This window comes from Camelus dromedarius, chromosome 36 (genome assembly GCF_036321535.1).
Source record: "Camelus dromedarius isolate mCamDro1 chromosome 36, mCamDro1.pat, whole genome shotgun sequence".
Taxonomy (NCBI): domain Eukaryota; kingdom Metazoa; phylum Chordata; class Mammalia; order Artiodactyla; family Camelidae; genus Camelus; species Camelus dromedarius.
Genome location: NC_087471.1, coordinates 7964144 through 7989204, shown reverse-complemented (window position 1 = coordinate 7989204; position 25061 = coordinate 7964144). Strand labels below are relative to the sequence as shown.

The window sequence follows — 25061 nt, the reverse complement described above, 5'->3', positions numbered from 1 at the left end:
TGTGGACCCCATTTTGCTTGGCAGACACTTTAGTTACCTGATAAGAAAATAATATTAACCAGCCCTACCACAAGGAAGTTGTAGAGAACTTTAAATAGGTTTCAACTTGCCAAACATTTGGCACACAGTAAGTGCTCAATAAATGTCAGATATGTTCCCTGGGCACTTTTGGTCTGTTCTCTCATTCTGAACTTGTATTCTACACTGAACCTATTATTTGTGTTTCTTAAATTTTTATCTGTAATTGTCACCTTGTTTTTTTCCTCTGAACTGTGGGAATATTTCTAGAGCCCTGCTGCTATCTGCCTCGAAAGAGCCAACAGTTAAGAATCACATTATTTCACTTACGACTCCTTCTCCTATTTCTGATACTTTTTCTTGAAATGCTCATTAGTCTCCTTGAGAATACTAATTAGTTGTTCTTTAAATTTCAACATTTTCCTCTTACTTTTCGCAGTAAGTCTCTCACCTTTCAGACTACTAAGTCTGTCTGTCTTTTTGTGTATTCAACTTCAAAAAGTCTGTGTTTATGCAATATTGGGAACTGTGCTGGGTTCAACTAAAAAATATTTAGAACTAAGATCAATTCTTTGCGGACAGGGAGATGTATACGTTGTTACTTCCTGTATTCATTCTCAACTGCTGCCTAACAAATTACCCCAAATTCAGCCACTGAAACAACAAACAAGTACCACCTCATAGTTTCTGTGATCAGGAATCTGCATGTGGCTTAGCTGGGCGCATCTCGCTCAGGATCACTCAAAAGGCAGGAGTCAGTGTGTCAGCCAGGGCCTCTGTCATTACAAAACTTGACAGAGAGAAAGAGGATCTGCTTGCAAACCATGCCACCCACATGGCTGCTGGCAGGTGTCAGGTCTTCACTGGCTTGTTGGCCAGAAACACCAGCTCCTTGTCCACATGAGCTACACAGGGAACCTCACAAAAGAGTTGGTTTCCCTCAGAGCAAATGAGAGGGCAGCTCAACACGGAAGCCAAAGCCCTTCTGCAGCCAACCTTGAAAGTGACATCCCACCACTCATGCCATACTTGAAGAAGCAAGTCACCAGGTCCACACTCAAAGGGAGGGAATAACATAAAAGACAGAGTACCAGGAGGCAGGGGTCACTGGGGGCCATCTCAGAGGCTGCCTGCCACACTTTATCCTTCGCCAGCTTATCCATTCAGCAGTAGGTGGTCAGGTAGCAGAGCTGCAAGTTGAAGAAGGCAGCTTCAGAGCAGGGAGTTTCAACACTGTGCTTCACGGCTGGCTTCTCTCCTGCCAACGATGGGTAGCCAGACCCTCTCCACTGGTCATAATCCTTGTGGTAAGAACCACTCTGAGGCATTCAGTTTTTAATCCCTGCTTTAAAGTACAAAATATCTCACCAACCAACTGCCTGTGGACCCCCTTCAATTCTAGCTCTGCCTGCTCAAAGTAGGTTCCTTTACTCACACCCCAGGGGGGATTCTCAACTACATAAATGAACCAAGTCAGCCAGGAAGGACTTCCCTCGCTATGTTTCTCATTTCTGCCGTTTCCTGCCAAAATTCTTTTTACTTTAGCTACAGCACTCTTCCAGGGTTAAAGAGACTGGACTCTCCACATTATGCCTGTTGGTCTTTTCAGTATGTGTTCGTCTGTTTGCTTTAACACAAGGGCTTAGATCATCATCCGCCACTGAAAGTCAACACAGTTATTTGTTCAAGCACTTTACACATTCTTTCAAGGACTGTTTTGCTAAGTGTGACAGGAAATGCTTGTTGGTTTTCCTATTCATATATATATACATAAATCAGTCTTGCTGTTGGATAAAACAAAGACACTTCAATCTATACCAATTCTCATGATATACTCTACCATGGTCATTATTTAAGCAATTACATTTTGCTGATTTCTAAAAACTGCAGAGTCATCAAACTTAGTTCAGTCTGATATGATCAGAAAACTCAGTAAGCATAGACACACTTTAACAGTATCTTACAATGAATCAGACACAGCTGCTCAGCAGGATGAACTCATCAGAGAGGTTTGTAAAGAAGCCCCTACAACTTTATGTCCAGCAGGGGGCACCTAGCACTATGGGATGACGTAACACTTTAAAGACAAATCTTAAGTCAAAATACCAACAGTATTTTAACTCACAAACTAAAATATCCATTTTTGGTTTAACAATAAAAAATATTTTCCTATGCCATATTATTCCTCTACTCCATCCTCATGCCTCTTAAGATAATTTATTCACCTTATTTCTTCGTAATACGAACAAAGAGGGGAGGAAGAGAATCAACAAAAACTCAATCAGGTGTCAACAAATTTTCTGATACTCTGGTACTGGATAATCAGAATTCAGGTTCTTTGTCTTCTCCTTATGAATACGTGGGAAACAGAATTAAGAAAGTACTTAACACAAAAACATCAAGTGACACAAGGCCACTACATACTGCTGCTGGGATCTAACCTACACAACCAGCCACCTTGTACAGATACAAAAGGCACAGTGCCTGAGGGTTAAACCCTGGGTCTGATCTCATCAGATTTCTAGATGATATATTCTAAGTCAAAGAAATAGTATTTTCAAACATTTTAGCACTTCACTTAAGGAATAAAGTTACCTGTAATCTTAGCAAAGTTGTAGGGTACAAAATTAGCACAAAAATCAGTAGTATTTCTGTTCATTAGAAACGAACAATATGAAAAGGAAATTATTAAGCAATTATTCTTACAATAGTATCAAAAAGAATAAAATATTTAATAAACTTAATGAGGTGAAATACTTATACAATGAAAACTACAAAACGCTACTGTAACAAAATAAAAGCATAAATGGAAAGACATCTGTGTTCACTGACTGAAAGATTTAATATTGTTAATATTATTGTTTAATACTACCCAAAGTGGTCTACAGATTCAATGTGATTCCTATCAATAACCTGATGGTGTTTTTTGTAGAAATAGAAAAATCCATCCTAAAATTCATATAGAATCTCAAGGGACCTGAACAGCTAAAACAATCCTGAAAAAGAACCAAGTTGGAAATCTCACACACTTCCTGATTTCAAAATTTACTATGAAGCTAAGAAATGAAAGCAGTGTGAGACTGGAATACAGGCAGATACATAGCCCAACGGAACAGAGAGTCCAGAAATAGACACTATTCTACAGCATATAGAGTCACATCTGACCCTTCTACATATGGTCAAATGCTTCTTGACAAGGTCTTTCCAACCCACGGTGCTGGAAAAACTGGACATCCAAATGTGAAAGAACGATGTTGGACTCTTACACTACACCATTTACAAAAATTAACTTAAAACAGACCCAAGCCCTAAACATGAGACCTAAAACTGTAACTCTTAAACTCAGGGGAAAAGCATCATGGCACTGGATTTGGCAATGATTTCTTGACTATGACAGTGGAAAAACAGGCAAAAACAATACATAAATTGAACATCAAAAGTAAAAATTTTGGTGCATCAAAGGACACAACAGAATGAGAAAACCCATAAAACAGAGAAAATATGTACAAATCATAATCATATAAGGGATTAATATCCAGAATATATAAAGAACTCATACAAACAACAACAAAAATTCCCCATTTTAAAATAGGTAAAGGACTTGAAAAGCCATTTCTATAAAGATACACAAGGCCAGAAAACACATGAAAAGATGCTCAGTGCAACTAACCATCAGGGAAATGTAAATCAAAACCATAATGAGATACCACATGACATCCATTAGAATGGCTATTACCAAATACAAAAACAGAAAATAACTAGTGTAGGTGAGGACATGGAGAAGCTGAAGCCCTTGTACATTGCTGCTGTTGGGAATGTAAGATGGTGCAGCCACTGTGGAAAATAGTACGGTAATTCCTCAAAACTTAAACACAAAATTATCTTAGGATTCAGCAACTGCATGTCTGGACATACATCAAAGTGAATTCAAAGCAGAGACCTGATCAGATATTTGAACATCAATGTTCAGAGCAGCATTATTCACAATAGCCAAAAGGTAGAAGCAACTCAAATGTACATCAATAGATGAATGGATAAACAGAATGGTATATACATAAATGGACTATTCAACCTTCAAAAAGGAAGGAAATTCTGACACATGCTATATACAACATGGATGAGTTTTGAGCACTTTATGAACTGACTGTTTGTGTTTCCCCCAAATTTATATGTTGAAATCCTAACCTTCAGTGGGGCCTCTGAGAGGTGATTAGGTCATGAGGGCATAGCCTTCATGAATGGGATTAGCGTGTCCTTGTAAAGAGGCCCCAAAGAGCTCTTTTACCCCTTCTGCCATGTGAGGACACAGTGAGAAGACAGCAGTCTGTGAACCAAGAAGCAGGCCCTTACAGAATCCACCAGTTCCTGCATCTTGGACTTCCCAGAACTCTGAGAAATAAACTATTGCTTAAGCCATCCAGGCTGCAGTGGTTTGCTACGGCAGCCTGAATAGACTGATACAAAGGATATCATACTAAGTGAAATAAGCTAGTCACAAAGGGACAAATACTATATAATTCTACTTTTATTAGGTACCTAGAGTAGTCAGATACATAGAGACAGAAAGTAGAATGGGAGCTGCCAGGGGAAAAGAAAGTGGACAACTGGGGAGCTACCGTTTAATGGGTATGGAGTTTCAGTTTGGGAAGATGAAAAAAGTTCTGGAGATGGATGGTGGTGAAGGCTGCACAATAATATGTTATGTACTTAACGGTACACACAAAAATGGTTAAAATAGTACATTTTACGTATATTTTATCAGAATTAAAAAATTACTTGTTATCTGCCACAAGAAGCCCTAAGGTAGGGCAATTAAAACCAGTGTTAGTAAATCCACTGGCTTATTTAATTGGAGGTCCAGGTTCTTTTCCTCTTTACACTCTGTCAAAAGAGAGTAACGGGGTTGGGATCCAGGGTTCCTATCATGGGAGAAAAAGATATAAATATAGAATAGCGGGGTAAGGAAGAGTTCTGTGGTAGTCAATTTAAACTGGCAGGATCAGTTTAAATAAACTGGTGTTTTAAAAATTTTATTACAGAGCATTTCAATCATATATGAAAGCAGGTAGAAGAGCACAGCACAACGAATCCCCAGCACCCAGCACCAGCTACAGCGATTACAAACTCAGGGCCAGTCTTGCTTCATCTCTAAAGTCATCCCATATTATTTCATGCACATCCCAGAATATCAAATTATTTTACCCGTAAATATTTCAGAAGTTTTATCTAAAAGCTAAGACCACCACTTTTAATACAACCAAACACCATGCCTGAAAAAAGTCGACAGTACTTTACCACACCTGAAAAAATCAATAGGACAAGTATAAAATATCCAGCACACATTCAAATTTCCAATTGCCTTAGGTCAAAAAAAATAGTTTACCTATTTAAATTATGATCCAATAATTTTCAAATTACAACTGACTGATATATCCTTTAAGTTTTTTTAAATCTATAGGTTCCCTCTCTATTTTTTTAAACTTGCAAATTATCTCTTGAAAAAAACAAGGTACTACATACTTTATCCTATATGAACTTGTGATTTAAAAACAAAACCCCAAAATCCTTTTAATTCTCTAGCTCTGTCTAGAAAAAATGACAGGGCCTAGGAATAAAGACATTCCAGTGGTAAAGAATACACTTAGTACACATGATAGTTTCTAAATACCATTCCCTACTAAAAGAACACAAAGCTCCTGAGAAAAATAATTCCAGTTTGGGGACACACAAAAAAAGTACAACTGGAAACATCTTGCGTCAAAAAAAAAAAAAAAGGAACTATCAAAGGCTGACTGGGAATGTAAAAGGAAAGATACTTGATGGGTCTCTCACTGGCCAAATTTAGGACAATTTGAGGATCAAAAGAAATAGTGGCATTAACACACTGGGCAGCATTAACACACTGGGCAGCATTAACAGACTGTTAATACATATAATAAAAAAAGGACAAGTGCACACTGAAACCAAAAAAGGAGAAAGGATAGGAAATTAGAAAATCACCACTCTGCACCCACCAATCTAATAACTGTCTCAGGCAAGGACCATTAATGAATTGCTTATTAATTACACAGGGATTAAAGGTTCTTTTTTGATAGATCTGGCAAACACTACGTGACCAAGTGATCAAACTAAGAGTCATCAATAATGGGACAAATTTACATGATTTGATGCGCTAGGAAGTACACTTTATGTACACTTATGCAATATGTCTTACCAAAAATGTTTAACCTGGATTTAATTATGAGCAAACAACTGGTAAAATCTAGAAAGTGAGGTATTTCATAACAAGCTTTGACTCCTCAAAATTATCAGAATGCTTTGACTAGATCTTGGACTGAAAAAGAAAAATTTAAGGACAGTTTTTGAGTCACTCAGGGAAGCTTAAATATGGGTTGTGTAACAGAACATTTCTGAATTAATGCTAAATTTCTTGGGCGTCATAATGGTACTGTGGTTGTGTAAGAGAATATTCTTGTTCTCAAGAGATAAATCCTGAGTTTTTCAGGGGTAAAGCATCACACTGTTTCCAATGTACTTTCAAAAAAGTTAGGGGCAGGAATGCAGGTGTAAATAAAGCAAATGTGGCAAAATGTTCACAACTGGTGAACATAAGGAAAATAACAGATAGTTACCTTCGTATTTATTTTTTAACTTCTTTGTAGGCTTAAAAATTTTCAAAATAAAAAGTTGGAGAAGGAAGGGAGTAGAGAGAGGGAATACAGCAGCTCCAGGTACACTCCCATACACTGTAGTGAAAAAAAAAGCCCCAAACCAGCAGCTCTCTTCTTTGGGTGTCTTTTTAAGGGGCTGTGAAGCCTTTCACAGAACCAACCCTCTGGTTCCTGCCCCCAGCAGATCTCTCTTCATATTTCATTGTATAGATCTAATATTTTCTGTCTGACCTCCTTTCATATTTAGTTAGGCCTAAAACTATGAAGCCATCTATAAAGAAAAAATGCCAGACCAGCCTTTTCCTACATAGCCAGTATGAAAACCAAGATCTAAACTGGCATGTTCCTCCAAAACCATCACTAAGCCAGATAATCTCCCCTATTCTGACCAGGCTATATAGGGCACTCGTGACTGGGGGAAGGGGACTCATGCCTCTTAAAAAGGAGATGTAGGCCTACATTCCATCCCCCTTTCATCAAGACACAATCAAGGTTAAAAATTTTGTTACTATTCTGTTACTGCCCCAGAATATTCCATTCTGCATTGACCAACATTTTATCTGACAATGAAAGTTACAGTCACATTTTTTAACATTTTTAATTTCTTGAAGAAAATATCTAATGTTAGGTACAGAAGTAGTAAGAAGGAAAGAGCACTGAACTAAGAAGTAAAGAGGCGTAAGTACAAGTTGTAAGAACTACTAGCTATAGCAGAGACTCACTGGCCCTGTAAGCGGCCATTTCCCCCTTTTTCCCTTTAGTTCTAGACACCCTGGTACTCCCCACCACCCTGCCACCCCCTGCCCCCAGCTAACCACACAGAGTTTTAACAGGAAAGTAGAGGTTTTATTTATTGGGCTCTCCTAAGGCCACATGACCAAGTTCTGAACAATGAGATATGAGTGCAAAATTTTCATGTCACATCCTAAAAAAGAAGCTCCTTGTCCTCCTCTTTTTACCTCCCTCCCAAGGGCTGAACACAGATGTGAGCCAGATGTGAGCCAGATCTGGCCATGCAGTAAGAGCAGTACACCCTGGAAGGGTAAAGACAAGACAGGAGAAACCTGGGATGCTGGATCATCTCTGGCAGAAGCAGCTTATCCACTTGCGACTCCTCTCTACCACTGGTGGGTTACGTGAGAGAAATAAGCTTCCAGTTTTGGGAACCACTGCGCATATGGGTCTTTTACAGCAGTTTGGTCTATAATAGCTTGTGTGACTAGTTCTCTGGCCTCTTTTTACTAGTACACAAAACTGAGAAGAATGACGTGAATGTTACTAACTTCTTTAGCTTACTATATTTTATTTTGTTAAAAAAAAGTATATACGTTTAGTAAAATAAAAAATTGAAGTTTTAAGTATTTTTAAATGGGATGATCTCTGAAAACACCCTGCACAATATATCTAACCACTCAAATGTTATGTTGTCAACAGACAATCGCTGTGTGTCTGAGACTATTCAAGATGCTAAGAATACAGTGGCAGAACAAAAGAAAGAGTTCATTCTCTCATGCGTGAAAACTTTACATCTGAGAGGAAGTCTGCAATAAGCAATCACACAAGATTATTTCAAATGCCAATACAAATGGAAAAGAGGGCAAAAAACAGGTAACACTGTGTGCACTGGGGGGTTGAGAGGGGAATCAGTTAATCTGCACAGGTATTAAGGAAGAACATGCAAAACGTGGACAAAGTACATTCCAGGCTGAAAAAGGAAGGTTCAAAGCCTTCAGCAGGAACAAGACTGTGTATGCTCATGGACCACCAAGAAAGCTCCTGTGGCTGCAGCTACTAGTGAGCAAGGGGGAGATGACAGAAAAGATCTCAGAGGTGGGCAGAGGCAGCCTGGTATTAACTGTACAAAGTTACAGTACTAATGTCAGGGGACAAGTGCTCCTGATAAAAAATAGAGAAAAACTATTTCTCTCTAATTCTACACCTTGGTTACAAGAACAAATAATGTTCCCAAAAGAAAATAATGATTTTAGCTGCCCTGCAATCAGAAACTGACTATAATCTTATTCTATTTACTTTGGGACAAATGTTTCAATTAATTAGAAGTGGTTTCAGGAGCAGAAAAAAAAAAAACCTTAAAAGTCATTCATATCTAATAAAGCTAAGGCTTTCTCTGACATTTTAAATGTGAACAAATTTCACATATGCATCCAGTCAACAAATATTTCATGAGCACATACGGTGTACGCCAGACACCGCTGCAGGTGTTGAAGGTAATAGCAGTAAATAAAGACCTGGTCCTTGTAGAGCTGAATGTATCAGAATACATTTCAAAGTTCAAAAATGAGAATAAATTTTTAAAACTCACTCCTTTTGGCTGACTCCTTAAGGTCTGAAAATGAAAGTATCTTAATTTCTTTCATTTTTGCTGTAATTGAGGAAAATAATTACACAATTTCCGAAGATTTAGTATATTAAGAATAATAGTACATAACATTAGCATTTATATCTGAGAAAACAACCCAATCTACCTTTATGTTTCAAAAAATTAGAACTACGAATTCTGTGAATTCTTCTGTTTCACGGCAGAGAAAGGGATTACCAAGCGTTTCAGCACGTGAAAGAAACATGTTAAACGTGGAGATTCAAAGCACTTCATTTATCTCTCCCCTTTAGGTCCCCCCCAAATGACAATAAATGAATAAAAACAGTTTTAAGACAGTAAGAACAAAGGATCATGCAGGGAAACATCAGAAGACAACAACAAATGTGCTGGAGAAAAGAAAGTAGGTAACCTAGCAAAATAAAGGAAACTGACACCTAAGAGCACGTGGAAGGGGTGCCAAAGAAAGGCAAGCAGATCCCCCTGGCAGACCCTGCAAGGGGTCAGGAAAGGACCACAGTGAGACACGGGGCTCAAAACAGGGCCCCTGGCTGAAACATCTAAATAAGACGCAGAGAGGCCTACTACTTGAGTGCTGGAGAAACTGAGCAAAGAAGACAATCAATTGGAGCTGAGGCTGAAGGCGAAGCACCAAACTGAAAAGAAGACAAGGTGAAAGGATGCATACCAACGAGCTGATGGTCCTGGCTCTCAGAGCCACCAGGCTTAAGATATGACAGGCCCTCACCCACCTCTCCACACCCACGCGCATGTCCCTCTGAGGCAGGACTGGGATTTCCTTCTCAATGAACCAGTCCTGGGCTCACTGCTTTACAGCAAAGCCCATCAGGTGATTAGTTCCACCAGTAAACACCGTGTTTGCAATCCACTCTGAGCACCTCACAACTAAGGATCCCCAGAAACTGCAGTCTACTAAACAAACAAGAAAAAAAGGAACTCAAAGGAAATGGAATGCCAACTAGATACATCTTCTCAAAGATACTCCATTTACAAAACACAGGCTGCTGACAAAGGAATACTCAAAAAAAAAAAAAGCTTTTAAAAATATAGTAACTGGAACTGTAAAAATCAGTGATAGAGTTGAAAACAAAATTGAGGAACTCTCCCAGAAAGAACAAAACGCAAAGATGATGGAAAATAGGAGAAGAAAAAGCAAAACAAAAAACCTAGAGGATCAATGCAGAAAGCCCAAGATTCACCTATCAGGAGTTTCAGAAAGAACGAATCAAACAGAAGAAAAAGCTGAAGGAAATGAATCTACAGGTTCAAAGGGCCCAATGAGCACCAGCCCAACTAATAAAAAAGACTCACACCACAGCACATCTGGACAGTGTGAGAGGAAATAGTGAACAGAACGGCACCAGGCTTCTCAAATGCAACACTGGACACTAGCAGACAGAAGAAATGTCTTCCAAACTCCGAGGAAAAATGATTTCCAATTAACAGTCACACCCAGGAAAGTGGGAGCAGAATAAAGACATCTTTCCCAGGCAGGTAAGATCTCAAGAACTATCACTCATGAAATCTTTCTCATGAAATCCTGAATGCTGTATACTAATAAGATGAGAGAGTAAACCAAGAAAAGAAAAAAACATGGCAGCCAGGAACAAGGGGACCCAAGACAGAAAAGGCACAAGGAAGTCCCACGATGGTGACGTGAAAAGGTTAAGAACAAAAGGTAATTCCCAAGGCTGCGCAATAAACTTAGAAAACACCCAGGAGCATCAGAGGGATAGAGCTCAAGGCGTGAGTGAAACTGGCAGAACATGAGATGTGCTTCAAAATACTGTCAGGAGATCTCGTCTCCTGTCAGAGGATTTGAGGGTGATTCACAGAAGATTAAAGACTATGATTCCTTTGACTATGTAGAAAATTACATTGAAAGGCTATAGAAAGGTTTAGAAAGAAAACAATGATGGTAGATTAAAACAAACAAACAAAAAAAAAACGGAAAAAAACATGGTAATTATTGGGTGAGGGTATAGTGGGAGAGCACATGCTGGCATGCATAGGGTCCTGGGTTGGATGCCCAGCACTTCCATTAAAAAAATAAATGAATAACCTAATTACCCTCCTCCCCCCACAAAATAAGTTGGTTTTTTTTTAATTTTTAAAAAGTTAACTGGTAATTAATTCTAGAGAAAACACCATTATCGCAGAAAGAATCATAATTCACTACCCGGCAGCAGTGAATAGTATTTACATGGACATAATATTGTCCACTCTTGTATTTGTTTCCTATGACTACTGTAATAAATTACCATAAATTTGATGGCTTAACACAACACAAACTTATTTTCTGACAGTTTGGGAAGTCAGAAGTCCAAAATCAGATTCACCCCACTAAAGCTACTGGCTAGGCTAGCTCGTCACAGAGGCTCTAGGAAAGAATACATTTCTCACCTTTTTGAAGTTCTGGAGGCTACTTGCATTCCTTGGCTCGCAAACCCTTTCCTTGCATCACTCTTCTTGCTTCTGGTATATCTACTACCTCCTTAGATCTCATCTCCTCCTCTTCTCCTTACAAGGACCCTTGTGAATACATTTAGGGCCTAGGAGGATATATCAAAATAAACTACCTGAAAATCCTCAGGTTAATCACATCTTAAATCCCTTTGCCATACAATATTCACTTTTAGATTAGTAAGTGGGTATCTTGTGGGAAGGGAGTGGAAGGGGGCATTAATTAGCCTGCTACAACTCTGAACATTGGTTTAAACAATAATGATACAACAATCCTGAGGGAGCAGCAGTAAGAGGGCAGAAGAGAGCTCAATTCTTAGCTACCATTTACATGTGAGGATGTCTAAAATTGATAAAGCAACAGCTCTACGAGCACACTGTTTAAAAACAGGAAAATAAACACCAGAAGAAACTGCTAGAAGAGTTTGAGGAAGGGGAGTCAAGATGAGGATAGGTGAGGAGGGACAGAAAACTGTTAATTTTCCTCAAAAGTGTTTTGAAACTACTGACTTGTTAAACTGTGTGCATGAGCTATATGGATAAAATAAAAATCAACCTTAAAACTAAGATTATTAGGTGGCTGGGGAGGGAGAAATCCTGACTGGAGACTGAAAAGGTACCTTCTCAAGGCTAATAAAGCAAACAGGAAAATCAAAAACAGAAAAATTAAAAGGTTACCATTTATACTTATTAAAAACCTGTGTCAGAGGTTATGAAACAACCAATTAAGAAGTTAAGATTTCACTTCTTAAATTTATCCTTTTCACAGTACTCGGGGCCAATCTACTTATAAAAGCAAATTATTAGTGAAAGCAAACCTAGTAAGTATAGTAAGCGCTTAGCCTGAGCTAAACTGAAATACAAACACAAATTTAATCTAACAATTAGGGATGGCTAACATGTAGCACTATGACACAAGCTGTTCTTTTAACAACTAGTACAAAGCTCCCCAGGAGGTGTTTACTCATTTATTGAACAAATGTTGACTGATGTGAGAACAGCACAATGGATCTATTCAGCCTGTCAGAAATACTGAGTTAAAGAACTAAGATATTACCCTACCTGTGCCCCTTCCTCTACAAAAGACTCTGAGCTGCGTGGCCGCTCAGATGCAGCCTGCGGGCTGCCCGAGCGGCAGCAGCACGGCCAGCACCAGAGCTGGTCAGAAATGCAAAAATCACAGGCTCCACCTGAGACCTATATGCAGAATCATAACATGCATTTTAACAAGATTCCCAGGAAATTCACAAGCACGTAAAGCTTGAGAAGTACTTGTTTTGGGCTAATACCATTCCTCTGACAATAAAACAGCGCACTTCTGAATAAGGAATGGAGGAGAGAAATAAGGGTGCTCATTGGTACAATAAAACCTGCTTTCTCTTCAGACCCCTACAGAATTTTTTATGAGCTCTACATCTCTTTGTCAGGCTACTCAAGGTTTGGTAAAGGATTCAGATCACAGAAACAGCTGAGGAGTGGAGGAAAGAGTAGTGAGAAAACAGTTATAATGTAAAAGGATAAAGCACTTATGATAAACCGTTGCCTTAGACAAGTGGGTAGGGGGTGAATGGGGCTTTTTAGACCCTCAGCAGAAGGGTCAATAGTCACACCGGCATTTTCCTGGTATTGCACATCGAGGTGTCCCAAATTCCACTCTTACCTACTAAGGGAAAATGAAACTAACAGTGAAGGATGCTTTGGGCTCTATCACCTGTTTCAAGCCCCCCTCACTCCCAAATTATATTATTCTTGAGAGAAGATATGGAGTAAGCAATCATGGGGAAGAACAAAACACTGGAGGAACTTGAGAAAAACTGGAAAATAAGGGGGGAAAAAAGAAAAGCTTGAACTTCTGTTGCCACACATTAATTTTACATTAGTCAAATTAATAGACAAAATGCCAGACCCCAGCCTAACCCCAATTATGATGAAACTGATCTTTCCACTTCTCTCTTTGGATTTCCCAAACTCCTCCCCAACCAAACTAACGTTGTATTCATTAATGCAACATATACCTATTGAAAATGCATATAACCTGCCCCAAATCATAAAAACAACTGGCTGATCTTGATCTGCAGACTTCAAATATGCTTTTACTCTTCTGTTAACTGTTAATCTGTTATTTCTGTTAATCATGCATTAAGTAACTAAATAACTGCACCTACTGAATTTTCTGAGTACTCCGTAGGTGTCAAAACTAAGCACGTATGTACGTTTAATCCTCTGAATAACAATTCAAGTACTATTATCCTCACTCACAGATAAGAAAACACATAGTAGTTTTCAACTGTTTGTCTCCTTACCCTCTGGCCTTCCTTTGCCTGTCAAAAACAAGTATGTCTGATCTATTTTATAAAATAAGTGCTCAAGAAACATAGCTAATTGGCTATTAGTGTAAGCACTTTGCGTGCATCATCTCATTTAATCTTAGCATGTTTTCAAAGTCTATCCACATTGCAGCATTTATCAGTGCTCTATTCCCTTCTATGGTTGTGTAATATTCCACTGTACCTTACCTATTCTGTATGCATCATCAGTTGACAGACATTTGGTTTGTTTCCACTTTTTGGCTATTATGAATAATGTTGCTATAAACATTTACATACAAGTTTCTGTGAACATAGTTTTCAATTCTCTTGGGTACATACCTAGGAGTAGAACTGCTGGGTTACACAGTATATCTGTGTTGAACTTTTTAAAAAAACTGAGAAACTTAAAATGAAGATTTTAAAACACAGGATACAGAGGAAAGAGAGAAAAAGGCTTGTAAGCTATCACAAGCCTGGAGCAATCTCCAATAATATTCATTAATACATTCATCTCACAACCATTTGAAACCACCAGAAGATATACTTCTATCTTAAAAAGACTTGGGACATATGTGATTCTTTCATTTAACACTCCCTGGAACAAGTAAGTGTTTGTACTACAATAGCATCCCAATATCAAGCAGGACAATGTCAGCCTGCAAAGAGAGAAATAATTTACAACTCACATTTCAGCATCACCTAGTAATGTGAACAGGTTAATAACAAAGGCCACAACGTGTTATGGAAAATGCTTATTTTAACAAAATTGACTTTTTTAATATATCTAAACTAAAGGAACCATGTCTTCTCTATTTCCCTCAAATTTCCCACAATACTGGGCACTCAATGTATACTGGTTGACTTGCAGATGAATATACTTAGGGTCTCACTTCAGCTCCACACCTTATGAGAACCAGAGACTTAGATTTAATTAAATAGTTTTTTTTTTTATTAATTGAACTTGACAGAAGCAATGTGGAAGCCTAAAAAGCAGACAGAATAGTTTTACTAACTCATAATCTTACATTAACATTGCTCAACTTCTTTGAGCTTGTGTACAAAATGACAATAATGTCCATCTCAAAGACTATTGTTAAGAAATGCAGTGCAGTTATCAAAGTTTCCTATTACGCTGAAGACTCTGCCTAATTAAAACACACATGAAACAATGTACTGACTATCTCTATTCTTAGTTTCATAGTAATGAAATGTGACTTATAAAATCCGTGGGATTTTCTACTTTTAAACCAGAAACTGAAAAAAAATGAGGTTTAACTCTGGTCAAAATTTTAGACTTTGCCTAATCTTATCCTGAAATAGCCTACAAAATAAAGTAACCCAGTTCTTGTCTTCATTTAAACTGTTAATCTGGGTAACAAATCTGTATCACAGCAGTTCCGATCTGTTTTCTTTTAATATTCTCTAATCTGATACTTTCATGCTCTGCCCAGGGCTCTTCCTTCCTGACCACCTCTAATCACTTACAGAAAGTACTTATGATGGTCCTCTCCACAGAACCCTAGCTGAACATAAAAAGGCTAGGAATGCACAATAGCTAAGAGGTGGAAACAACCTAAGTGTACACTAAAAGACGAATGGAAAAACTGAACGTAGTATACATACAATGGAATATTATTCAGCGCCTTCAAAAGGAAGGGAATTCTGTCACATGCTACAATATGGATGAACCTTGAGGATATGAAATAAGCCAGTCACAAAAAGACAAATACTGTATGATTCCACTTGTATGAGGTATCTGAAGTAGTCAAATTCATAGAAACAAAAAAGAGACAGGTGGATACCATGGCTGAAGGCAGCAGAGAAGGGGGAGTTGTTTAATGGATCCAGTATCAGTTTTGGAAGATGAAAAAGTTTTGGAGATCTGTTTCACAATAATGTGAATACAGTTAGCACTAATGAACTGTACAGTTAAAAATGGTTAAGATGGTAAACGTTATGTTTGTGTTTTTATCATAAAAAATACATTAAAATATTAGAGAGCTAAAAAATACTTCACTTAATGAAGTGATTCTGCTGCTAGAAAAAGATAATTCTCTATGTCAGTGAGAAAAAAGACTAGGAGCAATCCCGTCTTTACTACCAATTCCTATAGTAACCATTTTTAATGTTGTATCCCTCAGTAAGGAATTTGACAAGAATTATTTATTGTCTACAATAGCTTATTTCTCTTGAAACAGAGCCTTCCCCATCTATTAGTCAACAGAAAATATCAAAGATTCCTCTTATGCAATCGTAAGAACACATCTACTCCAGGCCCACAAAAACTCTTTGTGGTAAGCTGGAAAAAAAAAAAAAAAAAAAAAGAGAGCGAGAGAGAGACAGACAGACACACAGAGTAACACCAAAAAGGTTCTGTGCCCACTTTCACACAGGGCAGAGCTGAAATTCCACAATGCCAAGTTCTAAAAAGTAACACTGCTCCAGATCGTCAAGCAGTTAAAAAAATACTTCCCACCAATCCCTTTTACCTACTTTGGATTCTCTCTTAATACTGGCTAATGAAGAATTCAGTATTCTTCTTCTGAATGAAATATAAATAAGCAACTGGTTCAAAACCCAATATATTCCTCTAATATTTTTACCCATGGTTAAGGAGACAACAGTTTTTTTATTACGGAAATACACTAAAGCTGTCAAGTCCAGTATCTTAGAAGACGCATCCCTCTAATATGTATCAGAAACAGTAAGTACTAAGAAGATTCCTAAGAAAGAATACCCTTGTAATAGTCTAAAAATTATCATTACCATATAAAATATCATTGATTCCTCCAATTAACCATACAGACATATAACCATAGACAAAATTTTAGATTAAAGCAGAGGTTCTTAAACAGGGTCATTGGTCCATGAACCCCCTTAAACTGGATAAAAGAGACCATTTAAGGACTTCAGAAGAGAAAATCCCAGCTGATATTTAAACATTCAAAGAGAAAGTCAACCTATAGAAACTAAAATTACAAGAGTCTGACCCTCGTATAGTGGCACACAGAAGCATTCAATAATGAATTGCCAGCAACTCCACATATGCCACAGGCAAAAATCTAGATGACATTTGAATCAACTACAGTTAACATTATCTAAAAATATTCATATTAATAAAAAACTAGCTGTTTATTTTTTAATAAATTCAATGTTTAAACATGGGTGGAAAATTGGTGAAGCTAGTTTTAAAACTCCTATATACTTTGGCAAATGTTTTTAAAAAGAGTATAAAAATAGCCACAAAAACACTGCAAATAAAAAAGCAATAAATAGTTGATACTGCATTCTTAAGAATGGGAAGCACCAACCCATTTCTGATGACTAGGTAGTCAACCCAGAAATGGTACTAGACTCGGGTTTAAGGAATTCAGTAATCCTACATTAAGTATTAATGATAGTTGGACCTCAGCAGATACAGTGGGAAAAGTCCCAAAAAACTTTTAGGGCTAAAGTATTTTGGCAAATATGTCCTAGTATTTAATCTCCATAAGGGAAAGATACATTTAAAAATAAGATTATTTTAAAGTCCCAAAGGTATGCATCCTTCACCAAAATCACCAGATGACAGAGCTCAAGGTAGACTTGATTTGGTACCTAAACAACAGCAAGGGAGTAGGCTGAAATAACCTGAGGTCAAGGAAAGTTTCTGTAAGAAAGCTTTAAATGTTCATACACAAAAGCAGCACTTAATGATTCTTTCTGATCACTCATCTGTGGTTCGTGAGACTCAGGTATAGTACAATGAAATTAATAGCATAACCTACAGTTGTCAGATTATTTCCGGATGGCATAACTTCCTTACACTATTAAAATCTGAAGACCCCAAAGACTTAAAATTTTAAAATATTTATTCATTTAAAAATGTAATAAGCAGCCCTACACATCAACCAAAAAGTTAATTTAAAAAAACTATGTCCCACCCCATCCCTCCAAAAAAGTCAGTGAGAAGAATGGCACTGTTTTACATTGTTGCAAGTCTCTTTAATGTTTGTCTTAACAGATGACTGGATTCTCCTGTTTCTGCATTCAATATACTACACTGTGTTGTGTAGGTTAATTATATATGAAGTATGTAATTACTCAGGTATGCGGTTGGGAAGGGAGGAATAGTTTAATACGCTTTTCAGGTAGTTACGAATATCCCTTCGATACTACACCAAACAAAACTCAAGTTTCTTAAAGGTTTGTGGAATCTGAAACTGTACCAGCTATCTGTTACATTAAAATCCAATATCCTATATATGCATAATTTTTTCACATCACAGGCACTGACCATTTGTGAAATACTGATTCAGTTATGCAATCTTCCAAATGTTGACAGATTTCATTACACAATATCAAAAATCAGTCATTAATATTACTAGTAATCTCATCTGAAAAATCAAGTATTTGGAAGTTATCAAGCTTAGGATGACAGATACACGTTTTCCAAAATTTTGATTTTTCCTCAAAAGCTCAAATTCTATCATGGGCAACAAATACCATCCATCAAGGCAACAGATTCACTGTTCATCTGAGAAAATGTCTGCCAAGCCTGAATAACTATAGTTTGTCAGTAGCTCTTTCTAGTAAAAATAATGTTCCATGAAAAGAGCAGCTAGTTTAGCTTGAGACTCAAATAAATGCACCAATGCTTTTCCTCCAGACAACCACTGTACTTAGGCCTGTGATAGAAGTGCTTCAGGTGTACTTTCCATTCTGTCACACACAATGTTCAACACACATGTACTCAAGAGTCAGTATTTCTAAGAGTCAAGACTTAACAAAACTAATTTTTATGGCTTCAAAGACATTCCTAAGTAAAACTGACATTTTAAAACTGCTGGTACATGGCAATGAAGTCTACTCTGACTACTGGTACCGTCTAGTGCCAAGGCCTTGATACACGCACACTAAGATGCCAGCATATTTGCCCACCATTGCTTTTGTACCACTGGTGCAAATGTCAACACAGTGAAAAAGGTAACTATTGTCTCAGTATTATGATGAAAAGTTTGAACTTCAGAGACCTTTTGAAAGAGTTGAGGGGTTGCGAGGCCCCACTTCAAAATGGAGTAAATGACTGCTGTTTTCATGATGGTTATGGACCACCTCTGTCCAGAAACATTACAAGCAAACACATTACAGCTTTACATACACACTTACGAAGGTTCAAAAATCCCTTATCTCACGTCTTAAAAATTCCACTAGCAGAAAGTTCAGTAAATCTCCAAGTTGGATTTAATTAGTTCAAAACAACAATTAGAGTTTACTTGTAATCTACTAGGCATTACGAATAAACTCTAAACAAGTCACATTCCAACAACCTCAAACAGCTTCACCTAAAGTAAAAGAAGTAGCTCAAGTTTTGAAATAAATAAAATTACATTAGGGAAGTTTAATAAAAGTTTGAAGTAAGAATTCTAGCTCCACCTGCTCAAGGATACACAGTAAATTAACTTTCCTAGCCTAGTTTCCTCATCTGCATGGAAAAACAGCATCTACTTATTTCACAGAGTTTTTGTAAAGATTAGTAAATTAATATATAAAAAGCACCTAAAACAGTAGCTGGCACATAGTCAAAAAATCTACATTATATATTACCAGGCCTTTACTTGTCTTTCTTTCTACTAAGAAAGCAACTTGCAGACCTCTGATTACTCAATTTTAATCTCCATTATCAAAGGGATTATAGTTGAGGATATTAGCTAAAACATCTATCTCCAACCCTTCAACTTTCCTATTCAACAGCAAAAGCAGCTTAAAATGAGGTTTACCTTTCTTCTGCAGCTCAACTAAACTAGGCAAATATAGATGTGCAAATACAAAGTATGTGGGAATCTTTTTTTACTGATTTAATAAATTCTTTGCTTCAAACAATCTCTCATCATTCTGCTTATTCCACAATTTTCAAGAATTTTAAAATTTACTTCACTAAAAGAAAGTACTAAGAAATACCTAAGTTTAATTGTTGGTTTATTTTAATAACCCGAGACAAAATGTCAGCTAATGCTCTTTCAAAGTCATTATCTCTTATTTTTCTTAGCCAATAAAGGAATAAAAAGAATTTCAGTATCTTAAAAGAAAACAAGGACACTGCCCAACACGAGATAAATACGGCCATTCATGTTATTTAATGGGCAAATGCTCACGACTTTTAAGTGACTGTACTGCCTTATACCAGACTTCTGTCAGTAGTGATGCCAGTGATTAGATTAAGTAACACTTTTGCTATGAGTCATTAGGTTTTGGAATATAACTGATGTGCCAATATTCTGAAATCTGCAAACAGGGCTCTACTATTTTTTTTCTACTAATCAACCCTACTACCTAAATCTAACATGCATACTACCTAAGAAACACAGAACACAAATGATTTTAAATTCTGCTTATATTGTCTCATTAGACATACTGAATGGATTTAAAACCATCATATTTTATGTGTTATCCCAAAGATTATTTGTTTCTCAAATTTTATTTATGTCCTTATTCAGGAAGTATTTAGACTCTCCCACTGAAAATTTTTTTCCAAGAACCAGTCCACAAGCCTAAATCCTACCAAAAATAAACAGGAAGCAAAGTGCTGAAAAGATTCAATGCATTTGGATCCAAGTTTCACAGGCTTTCTGTAACAAAGTGATATCCTAAAATTATTTCCTTTGTAAGAAAGCTTAAATTTGTCAAATATGGAGATGAGGAAAATTATACTTACATTATAATAATGAAAATATTTATGATTTAATGCTAAATATATTATACATTAAATAATAAAACTTTGCATTAAATTAAAATAACCATGTTTAATGGTTGTTCCTTACTTTTTACCCAGAATTACACACTTCATATTATCTATGTGTATTTGAATTTTTAATAATTTATTTCTACAAGTAAAATCTGAACAAATTAACATAACCAAAATTGCTACTGCAAAAAAATTGAGGAAAAATTCCTTACTGTTTCATTTTAAAATGATGAACTTGGTTTTCTAGTTTGTTGAATCTAGCTTTTAAAAACAAAACCAATAATACTTATGTTACTAAGTAACAAAGAACTGGAAAGGGGTCAGGTGATACAGATATACATGGGGCAGCACTGGCCACAGGTTGATGATGTTGGGTGATGGGGGTTCATTATACTATTCCATCTACTTCCTGTAACGTTCAAAATCCCCATAATGAAAATTTTTTTTAAATGCTAAAAGAACTAGGCAAATTAAAAAACAGGTAATCATTAGCTTCAGGAAAATGAAGTGATACTAAAGAAATGAGCAACCCTGGAGTGGTACTGGTTCAGTCGTGAACTGTGAGCACGGTCATAACAATCTACGCACTGACTTTTTATTTAACCATACACGCAATGGAGTGCTGGGCATGGGGGCAGTAACAATGTGAACAGCTTAATCTCCATCTGTTAGGGAAGGAAGTCAATTGGAAATGTCTAAAACTGAGGAAAAATAGAAATATCTTACTCACAAAAAAATGGAATTAAGCACAAGGGAATACAGCTTGAAGAGTTTCACATAACTGTCTTTAGAAGGACCAGGGAAGATTATGGAGTGGGTGTGGAAGGGACTGCCATTGTCATTCTAAACCCTTTAGTACAGTATTGGACTTAAAAAACATTTTTTTTATTGTGACAAACAAACACAGAAAATCCAAACAAAAATGTTTAAGTTAGTCAGTTACTACAAACATCTGAACAATCACCATCCAGGTCAACTGGCCATCGCACAAGCCTCCCAGACACCCTCGCATTCACAACTCCTTCCCACTGCTTAAAGGCAACCACTATCTTGGCTTTTGTAGTAATTACTTCATTGCTATTCTTTAGAATTTTATCAGCTTCAAATGTGTCTCTAAAATTAAGGCTTACTTTTCAATGTTTTTGAACTTTACATTAGTGGAATCAAAGAATATGTATAAAACATACACATACCATTTTCTTTACCTTGGCCGATGAGAAGTTGTTAGTGGCCTTTACAGACAACTGCCCAATTTCCTCATTCTCTTACTCTCCCTTACTTGTCATAAATGTTCACGTGACAACAATAGCTGAACCCTTATGTGCTGGGTTTCTGTCTTAGGTATATTAACTCATTTAATCATCAAAACAACATTACAAGACAGATTTTATTGCAACCCTCATTTTACAGAGGGGGAAAACAGGCACAAAGAGTTTGACTTAACTTGCCCAAGATCACACAGCTTAGCAGGTGACTGGGTAGGAGTCAAAGCATGCGGCCTAGCACCAGAGTCTGCTCTGACCTGCTGTCTCATGAGAGAACAGCTGTTAATAAAGGGAAAATGTAAAGTACAGAATATGATAAAATGTCATTACTGCTACCATGAAGGTTAAAATAAAAACTACATGATATGAGAATATCCCAGTGATAGCGATTTTGGTGCCTCATCCTTGTCCCAGGCAAGTAACTACACCAAAGGTAAACCACTCAAAGTGCCTGAAGAGCCCGGTGCACAGTGTATCCCAACACAGGCTGCAAGTGTCCTTGAAGGACAATGAGAGTATCGGGTCAAATGTCAAAATTCTGCCTTAGTTTTGTAATACACTGAGGGAAAAATGCTGAGCCTGAACTTACTAAGTCCAGTGAAGTCATTTTTAAATTAAGGCCTCCAGAGAGTCCAACATCTCAAACAATTTACCAGTAGTAATAATGCGGGGCTGTTTCTTTTCTAAGACATCTTTGAGAATTAACCAGATTAGAGTATAAGGAACAACAGAAATCACCTAATCCAGTTCTGTTACCTTAAGGCTAAGCACACTGGAACCCAGAGGAGTGCTTATCCAAGGTGACATATCCTAGTTTGTCACTGGGATAAAACCCCAAGGTCTCCTGACTTCTTTCTTTTTCTGTTATACAGCTGGGTATCATCGATTCAGTTACAAAGCTGTCAAGTAAACAAATCCATGATTACCAGAAGTATGTCTCCGCCACCCTCCCTTTCACCCGTTCTTGGCCTCCTTCATAACCTCGTAACAGTAAAATTTTATTCCCTCACTCAGTAAGTAGTGAACACCTACTGTGTTCCAGGCTTTGTTCTAAGCATAGCAGTTTATATATAGAATGTCCCATACAGAGCACAAAGACACAGCAGTCCTGCACTCAGCTGACAGCACAACCGGGGTACTAAATATTATGGATACAAAGTGCTATGAAGGAAGATTTTTAAAATATTTCCAAAAAAGAGAGATGAGTAAAAGGGTTACAGATGTGACTTGAAGGATGAATACAACTCTGATAAGAGAACTGTGGAAGGAGTGTCAGGCATTCCAAGGTGGGAACAACAGAAAAAAAAAGACCCACAAGTAAGAGGATACAGGACTGTTTGAAGAGCAGTATCCATCTAGCTGGATCAAAATCAGACCAGCAAATGCACTGAGAGAAGCAGGGGCCGCACAGGGAAGAAGTCGCACGTTCTAGGCTACAGTGTTTGAATGTAATTCATAATCCTGTGGATACAGTGAACACTAAAGATTAATAAGGAAAATAAAACTGGGACTGCATTTAAGATTAACTTAGAAGCAAAACATAGGACAAGTAGCAGGAATAATTTAGGAAGTCACTGCAATCCTGATAAGAGGTACTGAGAACCTCAACCAAGGTGACAGTGGGCATGGGAAGAAGGTTAAAGCCTTACGGAAGTAAAAAGGGTATGTATGCCATGACAGCTGCTGCATACAGGAGGGGAAACACAATTTGGAGCCTTCCATGGAAAAGAACTTGGGATGTATCATTAACAGAAAACACAGGCAAGCTAAACTAAAGGTTGAGTCAGATGTAACCCGTTTAGAGCTTATTGTCTAAACCAAGGGGAAAATGTACTAATCTTATTTTATTTCAGAAAAGTAAAACTTCCCTTGGTAACATAAACATAACTGGACTATGATATACAAACTATAGCATGCAAAAATCCCCAAATTAAAGCTGTGTCATTTGAAATTTGGATGCTTTTTATACTCAATACATTTGTATAGACATAGATACAAGAACAAGTTACGTTTTTATTAAAACAGACATACCGAGCTTTAGCATGTTAAGATTCTAGGAATGCACTGTATGTTAAAAGTAGTATTTAACAACCTCAGGTTAAAATTATTTAATGAATCAGTAGCAAAATGCAGCTACTTGGGACCAGCAGAAAACTACAACTATCCATCACGCGTATCACAAACTATTGTTTGGTTCAGTTAGGTAAGTTTGGAATCATCAATTTCTTCTGATTCAGTAACACGCACTCAGTCTTTCCGCCTGTTTCACAAGTAAACCGTGAGCCCCTCAGGGCAGGGTTATATTCTAGACACCTTGCAGCCCCTGGTGCTCAGTGTCTAGGAGGCCCCTAACAGTAAGTGGAGATCAACCAAGGAATGTTTTTCAAGTATTCAGCACTTTCATAACTTGGTGAGCATTACACAACAGCACAGAACTAATGATCCAGTATCTGAGTACCTACTGTTCAACAGGTAATGCAGTTACAAAATGAGTAACACTTGACTCCTCCCTTGAATTAGGATTTATTTCTCTGAACAAGTCAAGCGCCAAAGGCTTCACCAGAAAACCTTGATTTGCACTATTTGTATGGCCAACAATGAGCCTCAACTTCTTTAAGCTTCCAGTTTCTCATCTCTAAAACAGATGAGGGTTCAAGAGAAAGAAATGTGAAAGTCCTCTGATTCAGAAGAACAACATATGCCAGTTGGTTCCCCACAGGACTCAACAAACTCTGATCAGACACTTCATCAAGAATGACACTAACACAAGCAAATTCAAGCATTCAGCTGGCTCCACACAAGGCCACCACCCTACCATCGCTGGGAAAAATCCTCAAGACAAACAGTACACTGACAGGTCAGAAATAGGATCTTAATCTGAGGACAATACAATCTAAAGATGATTTATAAATTTTCACTAGATGAATTTTTGAAAATCAAAACTACATGTTTTAATTTATCTAAGTTTTGTTAGAAAATTCCTACTGTAACTCAAGACAAAGAATACTATTAAAATTCAAACTTTAGTGTTTCTGAACAATGAAATAATCCAACGACCTTATGGGAAATAATGCCTCCTCCAACTCAAGACCACCTCCACCTAAAACCATCTCAAATGAGCGCAAAATCCTAAAGTTTCAAAATTTTGAAATTTTGAAATACACTAATAAATGTAGGGGAAAAATAAAGACATTAAGTATTTCAACTGATCAAATACAGCTTCCAACTGCACAGTAAGCTCCCAGAAGCATG

General features: G+C 37.2%; 1 protein-coding gene across 3 annotated transcripts in view; it reads right to left on the bottom strand.

The window, feature by feature from the left end:
• PPP2R2A (protein phosphatase 2 regulatory subunit Balpha) overlaps window positions 1-25061 on the bottom strand; it is a 75821-nt gene that overhangs the window by 47940 nt on the left and 2820 nt on the right. The window lies entirely within an intron of this gene.